Raw genomic sequence first — 11,843 nt, forward strand, 5'->3', positions numbered from 1 at the left:
GTTTTTGATTTGTTAAAAAAGTTTGAAATATCCAATAAATGTCGTTCCACTTCATGATTGTGTCCCACTTGTTGTTGATTCTTCACAAAAAAATACAGTTTTATATCTTTATGTTTGAAGCCTGAAATGTGGCAAAAGGTCGCAAAGTTCAAGGGGGCCGAATACTTTCGCAAGGCACTGTACATGAAAGACATGGTTTATGTGTTTGATGCCATTCCATTAGCTCCATTCCAGAACTTATTATGAGCCGTCCTCCCCTCAGCAGCCTCCACTGCATCAGGTAGGCCTAATGATGGAATGTCTACCAATGGCATGCCCATCTTTTTGTAAAAAAAAATACACTGGTCACTCAACATTTTTAAAATATTTATAATGCATAAATAGCCCACACTTTAGATGAGACCACGCAAAAAGACTAAACTAATGATTAGTAAATGGTTTATAAGGACCTATATTAAACATCTTATGAATGGAATAATGATTAGTAATGATGAATAAACTATTTACTAATCCATTATAAATGCTTTACTGAAAACTAGCTGTTATTGGCAGAGAGGTTTGGAAATCTCCTTCTTATTGGTCTATTAACGAATTTACCACCTGGTGACGTCACCAGACAGGCCAAAATTGCATCCCACCAAAACAGGCTGAAATTTCAGGTGATCTTTTCAAATAGCTCTTACACTAAAAGGGCATTATCATAATTTCACAATTTCACAGACGTATTCCAACCTCATAGTGTGGAAATATATACAGTATAAAACACAGGAAATCACATTTTGACTGCACTGGGCCTTTAGGAATATTATTATATTGTTGTTCTGTGTGTGTGTGTGTGTGGTGGCAGTGGTGGAAAGGGAGGTAATGAGGTGGTTTCAGGTAGATTAATCTAATAATAGCCAATTGATATTGAGCATGATATTGAAATCTCAATCAACCACGACACCGGGGCCCTCTGTCCACCAACATGATTTTATGACCACAACTTAAGTGAATCAGACATCGACATGTGTGTGGCATATCAAGAAGCTGATTAAACAGCATGGTCATTACACAGGTGCACCTTGTGCTGGGGATAATAAAAGGCCACTCTAAAATGTGCAGTTTTGTCACACAACACAATGTCGCAGATGTTTCAAGTTTTGAGGGAGTGTACAATTGGCATGCTGACTGCAGGAATGTTAACCAGAGCTGTTGCCAGATAATTGAATGTTAATTTCTCTTCCATAAGCTGTCTCCAATGTCGCTTTAGAGAATTTAGCAGTACATCCAAACACATGTAACCATGCCAGCCCAGGACCTCCAAATCCAGCTTCTACACCAGTGGATTCATCTGAGACCAGCTACCCTGACAGCTGATGAAACTGTGGGTTTACACAAACAAAGAATTTCTGCACAAACTGTCAGAAACCGTCTCAGGGAAGCTCATCTGCATGCTCATCATTCTCACCAGGGTCTTGACCTCACTGCAGTTCAGCGTTGTAACCAAATTCATTGGGCAAATGCTCACCTTCGATGGCCACTGGCATGCTGGAGAAATGTGCTCTTTACAGATTCATCCCGGTTTCAACTGTAGATGGCAGACAGCGTCATATGGGCGAGTGGTTTGCTGATGTCAACGTTGTGAACAGAGTGCTCCATGGTGGTGGTGGGGTTATGGTATGGCAGGTATAAGCTGCAGACAATTAACACAATTTCATTTTATCGATGGCAATGTGAATATACAGAGATACCGTGATGAGATCCTGAGGCCCATTGTTGTGCCATTCATCTGCCGCCATCACCTCATGTTTCAGCATGATAATGCACGGCCCCATGTCACAAGGATCTGTACACAATTCCTGATAACTGAAAATGTCCCAGTTCTTCCATGGCCTGCATACTCATCAGACATGTCACCCATTGAACATGTTTGGGATGCTCTGGATTGATGAGTACGACAGCGTGATCCAGTTCCCTCCAATATCCAGCAACTTTGCACAGCCCAAATTGAAGAGGAGTGGGACAACATTCCACAGGCCACAATCAACAGCCTGATCATCTCCACGGAAAGGAGATGTGTGCTGCATGAGGCAAATGGTGGTGCCACCAGATACTGAATGTTTTTCTGATCCACTCCACTACCTTTTTTAAAAGATATCTGTGAATAATAGATGCATATCTGTATTCCTGGTCATGTGAAATCCATAGATTAGGGCTTAATGAATTTATTTCAATTGACTGATTTCCTTTATATGAACTAACTCTGTAAAATCTTTGAAAATGTTCCATGTTGTGTTTATATTTTTGATCAGTGTATTTGATTGTTTGTGTTTATTTTATTTTATTATTTATAATTATTCTTGCTTTTTTGTGTGTGTGAAGTTTGTGATGCTAAATGTTTTTATCTATCAGCCTAGGGACTATAGATTTAAAACTAGCCAACTGGCTAAGTCCAGCACATTTACAGAAATGTGAATTAATAATGTTCATTGTACATGTACATTGTCTGTCAAATAAATAAATGCGTCGTTTTATTTCAAATATTTAATTTAAGCCATTTGTTGAACGTCACATTGATAGCCTAATGTGACTGGGACCTTCTGCACCTAGATGCCCCTGTTTGTATGGAGTTGAGATCATTTCAGCGCCTCTATCGCCTGAACAGGGCCTTTGACACTCCTCTGGGTGAACGGCTCATTTCAGTCACTATTAAAATGCACAGAGGCAGAAGTGATGGAATAAGGAGCTGAAGCTTTTGTACAGGATATAGACCTAGGCATATCACTTGAATGAAATATATTCATGCAGGCTGTCGACAGAGATAATGTTGTGCGTTAGAGTATGTGGTCCCGAGCTCTCCAACGATGTGTTTCTACTTGGGGTCGTATTTTTGCAAGGATAAATTGGGAATAAAGGTTTGCAGACACAGTGTCGGCAGAATCCAAACCAAAAGAGATGGTAAGTTGTGTGTGTCGACCCATAAATGAACTCATAGTGATAGATAGTCTAAACTGATATGTTACAGTATAGGCAGGCATATGTTTATAGCATGAGGACTCAAATCTTACCCTATGTGGTCCGGAGCCGGCTGGTTTTCTGTTATACCTGACAATTAATGGCACACCCCTGGTGTCCCAGGTCTAAATTAGTCCCTGATTATAGGGGAACAATAAAGAAATGCAGTGGAGCTGGCGTCGAGGTTCAGAATTGAGTTTGAGGGTTATATCGGCTACTGGACTGAATTGATGGACAATAATAATTCAATGTGTTTCCAGTAGTAGGCTTACTCATTAGGCTACAATGATGATTCAGTAGGCTGAAGTCGCTGGTTGTTGACAAGTTTGGCGAAGAGACATGGTGAAGCTCAGGAAACAATGTCATTAATCAACACTGGACTCATTAACATCATATTAGACTATATGGAAGTCTCTTGATAATTTAATAATTGCAATAATATGTTGCGTAATTCCAGAAAGTGGCGTTAATGGCTTGCGTTGAGTTTGGTCCATCTCTCAGCGTGGAACTACAGGCTAGCTAATTGATGGATTCATTCACTGCTTGCTGTTTAATGGTCATCAAAAGGATGTGTAATCTGCTGAAATTAGTTCATAAGGGTAGGCAACAACACATCTGCCATGCTGATCCTCAACATGGGGGCCCCTCAGGGGTGCGTGCTTAGTCCCCTCCTGTACTCCCTGTTCACCCACGACTGCCTGGCCAAGCATGACTCCAACACTATCATTAAGTTTGCTGATGACACAACAGTGGTAAGCCTGATCACTGGCGACGATAAGCCTATAGGAAGGAGGTCAGAGACCTGGCAGTGTGGTGCCAGGCCGATAACCTCTCCCTCAATGTGAGCAAGACAAAGGAGCTGATTGTGGACTACAGGAAAAGGAGGGACAAACACGCCCCCATTCACATCGACGGGGCTGTAGTGGAGCGGGTCGAGAGCTTCAAGTTCCTTGGTGTCCACATCACCAACAAACTATCTGTCACACCCTGATCTGTTTCACCTGTCTTTGTGCTTGTCTCCACCCCCCTACAGGTGTCACCCATCTTCCCCATTATCCCCAGTGTATTTAAACCAGTGTTCTCCGTTTGTCTGTTGCCAGTTCGTTTTGTTCGGCAAGTCTATCAGCGTTTTCCCCCTTGCTTCTGTCTTTTTCTAGTTCCTGTTTTCTAGTTTTTCCGGTTTTGACCATTCTGCCTGCTCTGACACTGCCTGCCATTCCGTACCTTGTCACATCACCCTGGATTATTGACCTCTGCCTACCCTGACCCCGAGACTGCCTGCCGTTCTGTACCTTATGGACTCTGATCTGGATTACTGACCTCTGCCTGCCCTTGACCTGTCGTTTTGCCTTCTAGTAATAAACATTTGTTACTTCGACACTGTCTGCATCTGGGTCTTCTGCTGAAACATGATACTATCATGGTCCAAACACACCAAGACAGTTGTGAAGAGGGCACGACAATGCCTATTCCCCCTCAGGAGACTGAAAATATTTGGCATGGGTCACCAGATCCTCAAAGTTCTACAGCTGCACCACCGAGAGCATCTTGACCGGTTGTATCACTGCTTGGTATGGCAACTGCTCTGCATTTTGTAACATAACAAAATGTGGAAAAAGTCAAGGGGTCTGAATACTTTGCGATAAACACTCCAAACAGCCTACTCGACCGTTCAGAGGCGTCCGCATGGACCTAGCGCACACTGTTGCCTTGTTTTGTATCTCATTCCAATGATAAAACTGGGGGGGACAAAAATGCATTTTCAGAATGTGGGGGGGACTTGTCCCCCTGTCCCCAGTGAAAGTTGCGCCTCTGCATATGCTATAGAAACAAGCAGATGCGTCTCTGATGATCTCCAAAGAATTGTCCCAAAACTATCTCAATAACCCAACACAACACAACCAGTTTTCCACATGGTTTGAAAGTGAACCTTCTTGTGCAATTTTGCCATAACATGAATTTCCTCCAATGTGTCCCTCGCATTATCCATCAGGACATACAGCAATCATTGCAGAGGAAACACCAATCTGAGGGAGTGTGTAGGAACCACTGGAAGACTGTTGGTCCAGCTTGGGAAGTGTAAAGCCCAAAAATCTCTATTCATTCATTTTCTAATGGATTTGCTCAGTCCGCCTCAGATATCGATAAAGCCCGGCAATTCCATCTTTCTTGTCTTGGTATCACTAATATGTGTTAACTTCACGTACAGGCAAACTCTTGAGAGGATTTGAGCCAGTCTACCAGGAGAACCTTTGCATCGACCTGAAGACATTTTGCAATGCCTTTCCCTTCCATATAGTGTTCGATGAGGAGATCGAAAAATATTATCTCCCAGATTCTCTCTTGGTATTGAGTACCTACACCGTTTAAATGTTTAATTTTTTTCTTAAACTTTGATTCAGCTTTAAAAAAATGCATAAACTGTACATTTGTTATTACATTTTTTATTTAACCTTTATTTTTAGGTTTTCTCAATTAAATGTTTTGTTGTTGTTGTTGTTGTTGTTGAAACCAAATATCACTCAATGCCAACTGTTATATTGTATTATTAACAAACCCTTATTCAAGTTGCAACTTATTTCTTTCAACACTTAACTTACTTTACTCCTTTGGTTAAACCTAATAAATAACATAAATACAAACTACAAACTAGGCTACTACAACCCATTTTTTCATACTGTACCAAGTAAAATTTTCACTTTGGAGTTACCGATCCAAATTTCTTCAATTGGGTTACAAGCAATTACTGTAAATCAGTTTCCTGTTAATCAAGATATTAAGTTGGTTCCATAACATTAAATAATGTTTTCAAACACTTTCTTTATATAAGAATTGTACATGAACTGGTTACCAATTTTGTAACCAAATGGTTACCATCTCATCAATTAAAACTTTTCCAGGCTCTTTAGAATCACAGCACTTACAGAGATATCATTTAAAGGGAAATGTCAAACATTTTCTGCTTCATCTTTATCATCTCCAGCACCTCCCCAACATATGTGAGAATGGCACGTTTCTGTGTTTTGTAGTAAAAAAAGATAAGTGTTTCTAATGACATCATTGATGTGCATCGTGTGATTTTAGCCAATCATGAGTAGGCATTGCCTACTAATTACCTTCCTTAATCTTTTTTACTACAAAACATAGAAATGTGCCATTTTCACATATGTTGATGTTGGGGTGGTGCTGGAGATGATGAATATAACATTTAAAACTTATCTTTAAGATTCAGTGCTGGCATTGACCATATAATCATTAAAAAAACAGAACACATTACCTGGAATGGTATTCACTCTCACGGGTGGCCAAAAATAACAAACTGAAAGCCATGCCCCCAGTAGGCCATGGCTCCAACTCTACTGATAGACTGCCGCCTCTATATTGCACCCACCGATATTCTTTGCATATGCACATGTGGTGTTGGAAGCAATTTAGAAGCTTCCATTCAATTAAAAAATTCACATTGATATGTCCAATTCTTTATTTGATTTCATACAAATTGAATAGAATAGGTTGAACGAACCAAAGCGTAATTTTGTTTCATAACAATCAGAAAAAGCACTTCAGAAGAACAACAGTGGTGTCCCACTTTTTATAGTGTGGTTTAGTAATGCCAGATAAGCACTGGGAGGGTTTCCCGGACACAGATTAGGCCTATTCATGGACTAAACAGCATTCTCAATGGAGAATCTCAATTAGAAGTGCTGAATAAACATGCCTTTCACACCACCTTGACCTCCTAACTGTCCCAAAGCTCTTCGAACAGCTTTTAAATAATGTAGATATGGTGAATTCTAATCCTAAAACATGGAGTTAGGCTGCTGAAGTGCATTACTTTGACCAGAGCCCTATTGGCCCTCATTAGAAGTAGTGCACTATATAGGGAATAGGTTGCCGTTTGGGAGACAGCCTGAATCTCTGCTCTCTGGTTCAATCCCTGCAGCTGATGGTGAGGCAGGCGGGGGTGAACATCCAGAAGATCGTCCCCGGGCTGCAAAACATGAGCATTCTCCTGGACCAGTACCTTTGTGGATGAATAAAGGAAGGAAGTCAGGAAGTAAGTAAGGAATAAGGAAGTGAAGGAAGAAATAAACGAATGGTTATTTATTATTGTGTCATGCCACTTATGCTACCTATCCCACCATAACCTTTTGACAGAAACACACACATTCCCCCTCCCCTCCATTTAATTTTCCCCCATTCACTCTCTCCTTATTTCCACCTCTTACTCTCCTGTTCCCAGGTCAGATGTTGTCGATGGAGTCTCTGCAGGCCATACTGTACCAGGCCTCCCCTTTGCTGCGGAGCCTCCACGAGCTATAGGAGCAGAACATGCACATCTCTGACATTGCCCCTCATGACGTCACGCGGGACCTCATCCTGCTCAACCAGCAGCGGCTGGCCGAGATCGAGATCTCCAACCAGCTGGAGAGGAAGAAGGAGCTCCGACACCTGTCCCAGCTGGAGGAGGAGAGGACCAAGACGGAGAACCTGCTGTACGCCATGCTGCCCAAACACATGGCCAACCAGTTGAAGGAGGGGAAGAGAGCAGGTGAATGACACAGGGAGAGGAGGTGTGGGGAGAGTAGAAGAGAGGAGTGGAAAGGTGCAGAGAGGCAAGTTGAGGAGAGGAGGGGAGATAACAAAGTATTGAGATAAACTTTTGTTATTGACCAAATACTTATTTTCCACCATAATTTGTAAACAAATTCATTAAAAATCCTACAATGTGATTTTCTGCATTTTTTTTCTCATTTTGTCTGTCATAGTTGAAGTGTACCTATGATGAAAATGACAGGCCTGTCTCATCTTTTTACGTGGGAGAACTTGCACAATTGGGAGCTGACTAAATACTTTTTTGCCCCACTGTATAGTACACCTGAGGAAATGTCTTAGATGTGCGTCTCACCTTGTTGTACCTTATTTGTCTAATTCTTTGGGTAGCTCAGCCTCAAATGCATTATCTCAACAGGTTTTCTGTTCCCTGGTATTTTTATGGCACATTTAGCCATAATCACCACTGTGGTAGATTCGTAATGCCTCACTTGGGGCGGTAGGGTAGCCTAGTGGTTAGAGTGTTGGACTAGTAACCGGAAGGTTGCAAGTTCAAACCCCCAAGCTGACAAGGTACAAATCTGTCGTTCTGCCCCTGGCAGTTAACCCACTGTTCGTCATTGAAAATAAGAATTTGTTCTTAACTGACTTGCCTGGTTAAATAAAGGTTAAATAAAAAAATATTAAATATTAAAAAAAATACTAGACCTCTTTGTTGTAGTCTAATCCCACAGCCATCCAGAGGGTGCAGAATGAAGACAGGAATCCCGCAGTGCCCATGGAGTATAGAGACGGCCTGACCGCCCTCAATCCAGCTCACTGAGCCCCAGCCACAACCCAGAGCTGAGTCTCACAGGTGCCTCCTCTTCTTGTTTCTTTTCAATATATCATTCTTTCTTTATTTTTATTTCATGATATTCTTGAATGTTTACATTTGAATTAAATCTTATATTCTTAATCTCTTATATTCTTCATATTATTCTAAGATGATCTTTAAGTCATAGGTAAAAGACTGCTCCTCCATTTCGTTTACATTCCTCCTATCCGTTACCTCCATTGCCTCCCACTCAGCCCGCAGTGGTGACTCTTGGGAGGTTTGTGTGTTTCATAGGAAACCTCAGGACTCAGAGAGCTACGGCGGTCTCCACAGTGACAACAAGTCAGAGGGAGGTCTCCTCAACCCAGACTACCAGCTGACCAGTGCAACCTTGTACCAGAGTCTCACTCCCATAGAGGCTGAGGCTCCTCCTTCCACTCAGAGGAACAAACACATCCAGACCAGTTTCTGTGTGGTCCTCTGAACTGTTGAAATACTACCCAGACCAGTCACTGTAGCCCAGTTTATACCTGGTGCTAACACATACGTCCTTTATCCTGATCTTGTTCTCATTCTGATTGTGCCCACATTTTAGCCATTGCATCTACACATGATAAAATAAACATATTAGAAAGTGTCTCTTATTGGTCTACTGTATCCACCTTGTGACCAGATTTCCTGGTCCTTCCCGGGATGCAAATTATTCAACAGATATTATTTCAAAATAATATTTCTTAAGACACATATTAATTAGTCAATGGTGCCACCTGTCAATGATTTTAGAGGGAGAGATCATGATGATTTAATATGTTTTACTGTCCAGATCCATCTACACTTGTAAGATATCCAGACACAATGCATCCCTGACTACCTCTGGAGGTGGCCAGGAATATCAGATCACAATCAGATCACAATATGTCTAATTGTCTACATCTGTCTTAAAAGGTGGGCACAATTTGAATTTAGACAAAATCAGGCAAAGGACGCATGTTAGCACCAGGTATAAACTGAGCTTAAGTGAGCCATTCAATTGGACCACAACTGGTAGAATATAGGAAATTAAATAAAATTGGACACTCTGCTGATAAGTCTATTCTCTGTGAGCCTATAGTGTTTTATGAACCTAGAAATGATCTATGGTCATCTTGATAATGTTTGCGTTTTATGTGATCTCTCCCATGGATCACTGCCATCTATGTGATATATAGAAGTCAACTGTAAGCAGCCTGGTACCTCTGGTCTATAGGGCATTAGAGCACGTAGGTAACTCAGAGCTGCAGGGTGAACGTCCTGTATACCAGACCTGTGTTCACATCATATTTAGAGTATTTCAATTACTTTCAAAGACATGCGACAAAGACATAGTTTTAGCTATTTATAGGAATTTATTTGAAAATACTTAAAATAGAAGTAGCTGATTTGGCCACGTTTTAAAAAAACTACAAAAATAAACAGAAAAGTAGTATTTAAATAACAAATACTTATATATGCATGTATTTGAAACCAGGTCTGATGTAAACATATGTGTAGGCCTAAAGTATATACGTATATAGATTGTCAATTTACATACACAGTGGAGCAAAAAAGTATTTAGTCAGCCACCAATTGTGCAAGTTCTCCCACTTAAAAATATGAGAGGCCTGTAATTTTCATCATAGGTACACTTCAACTATGACAGACAAAATGAGAAGAAAAAAAATCCAGAAAATCACATTGTAGGATTTTTAATGAATTTATTTGCAAATTATGGTGGAAAATATGTATTTGGTCACCTACAAACAAGCAATATTTCTGGCTCTCACAGACCTGTAACTTCTTTAAGAGGATCCTCTGTCCTCCACTCGTTATCTGTATTAATTAATAGCACCTGTTTGAACTTGTTATCAGTGTCTGACTAAATACTTTTTTTGCCCCACTGTATACTGTATAAATTGTGTTAAAAAAAAAATGTAGCCTCCTATGTTTTTTAAAAACTGTTGAAGACTGTTTAAGCCTAAATGATTTAAATACCCAAGCAATAGGATTATATTTAATATTATGAAAAAGTCAATAATGTGTTCTAATTAATGTGTGTTTTCTCTCTGTCTTGACCCAATAGAAAATATTGATAGGCCAATTCACATTTTATCAAAGCTACCCTACAGTATCTTGCGTGCATTGATAAAAACAGGTGAATAAGTGATGACCCTGAAATTCACCAAGAGGCTGCATGCCCATTGCTCTGAAAAAAAGAGACCACACCGTCACTAAAATGATCGTCACATGCAGCGTTCTCAAGGCTCCGATTGACATGATGGGTTGCAGGGCTGGACATCTGATCCGTGGAGGGAGTGTTGTGTTGGAGGGAGAGTGCTGGCGGCTCATCACTGATGACCGGGCATTGAATCACCTCAGGCGGATGGAAACAACACCTGTAACTGGAGTCTCCTTGTGTGGAGTTCAGGTCAGGTGCGATAAAAATCAATCTTCTGGCTGACCTAAAACACTGTAGCTGACACACTGACCTAGATACTGTTTGTGTGGTAGGTCTATTTCTGTATTTCTAAACTCCCTGCTCTTCACATATTTATGGGCTAGAGAATAGATATTGTTCCGCGAAAGGGTCCATCTCTCGCCATCTATCTTCACCTCACGAATCCGTCTCCGCAATCGCATCCAGATCTGCCAGATGGTTGGCCAGAACTGGTCGGTTGGTGTAGATGTTATCCACAGGCCGAAGAAATGTTACCGTCTTTACTTTGGTCCTGCAAAATAAGGGGAATTAATAGCAACCGTAAGCAAAATGCTACAAGTTGCTTTAAATTAGGTTATCGAAAAATTCTGTTGAGGTTGGATGAGAAGGCCCACTGGGACACTTTTGTGTACGTATTCTTGGAGAAAGAACCCGTTGGTTAACTTCTTTGCAGTGGTGCTGATCTTGTCTCGTCTCGTCTCGTGTGGAATTCCCGAAGATGGATGTAGCCCTTCTGTCCAACTTCCTGGTGAACTCGACCCCAACTTGAATTGCTTCCCTTTGCAACCTCTTCATCTTTCGACACACTCTCTTCGGTCTCACTCTTCCTGATCACACTTGACTTGTTGGAGGCGATTGAGTATCTCCGGACGGCCATTACAATGTTCTCTGTGAGATCAATAAAACAAATTGATCTGATTATTTTGTTCAAACCATGCATAGGCTTTAAATAATTTTAAACAATGTTTATACATAAAACATTGTGCTTTATCTTTCCATTTAAAACAACAAATGCAGTTGATAGTGCGACTTTACCCATACTGCCGCCTCGAGCGCGGACGCATTCCGTCTCAGGTTCATGTGGATCCTGGGCTGTCCTGGGAATATGGATTAGGTTCAGCTGGCTCAGTCCCAATCACCGGCTGACTGATTTCCCCCCTAGGCACACTGTTCTCCATATCAAGCTCCTTGATTTCGTTGCTATCTCCATGACCACCTCAGCGAGGCTCCGGCTGCTTTCCA

The 11,843-nt window shown here is 41.2% G+C and overlaps 1 pseudogene; it reads left to right on the plus strand.

Annotated features, from left to right (window-relative positions):
- The first annotated feature begins 4,951 nt into the window (after window positions 1-4,951).
- On the plus strand, window positions 4,952-8,852 carry LOC139386433 (guanylate cyclase soluble subunit beta-2-like; annotated as a pseudogene).
- Window positions 8,853-11,843: the final 2,991 nt, after the last annotated feature.

Source organism: Oncorhynchus clarkii, chromosome 27 (assembly GCF_045791955.1).
Source record: "Oncorhynchus clarkii lewisi isolate Uvic-CL-2024 chromosome 27, UVic_Ocla_1.0, whole genome shotgun sequence".
Classification (NCBI taxonomy): domain Eukaryota; kingdom Metazoa; phylum Chordata; class Actinopteri; order Salmoniformes; family Salmonidae; genus Oncorhynchus; species Oncorhynchus clarkii.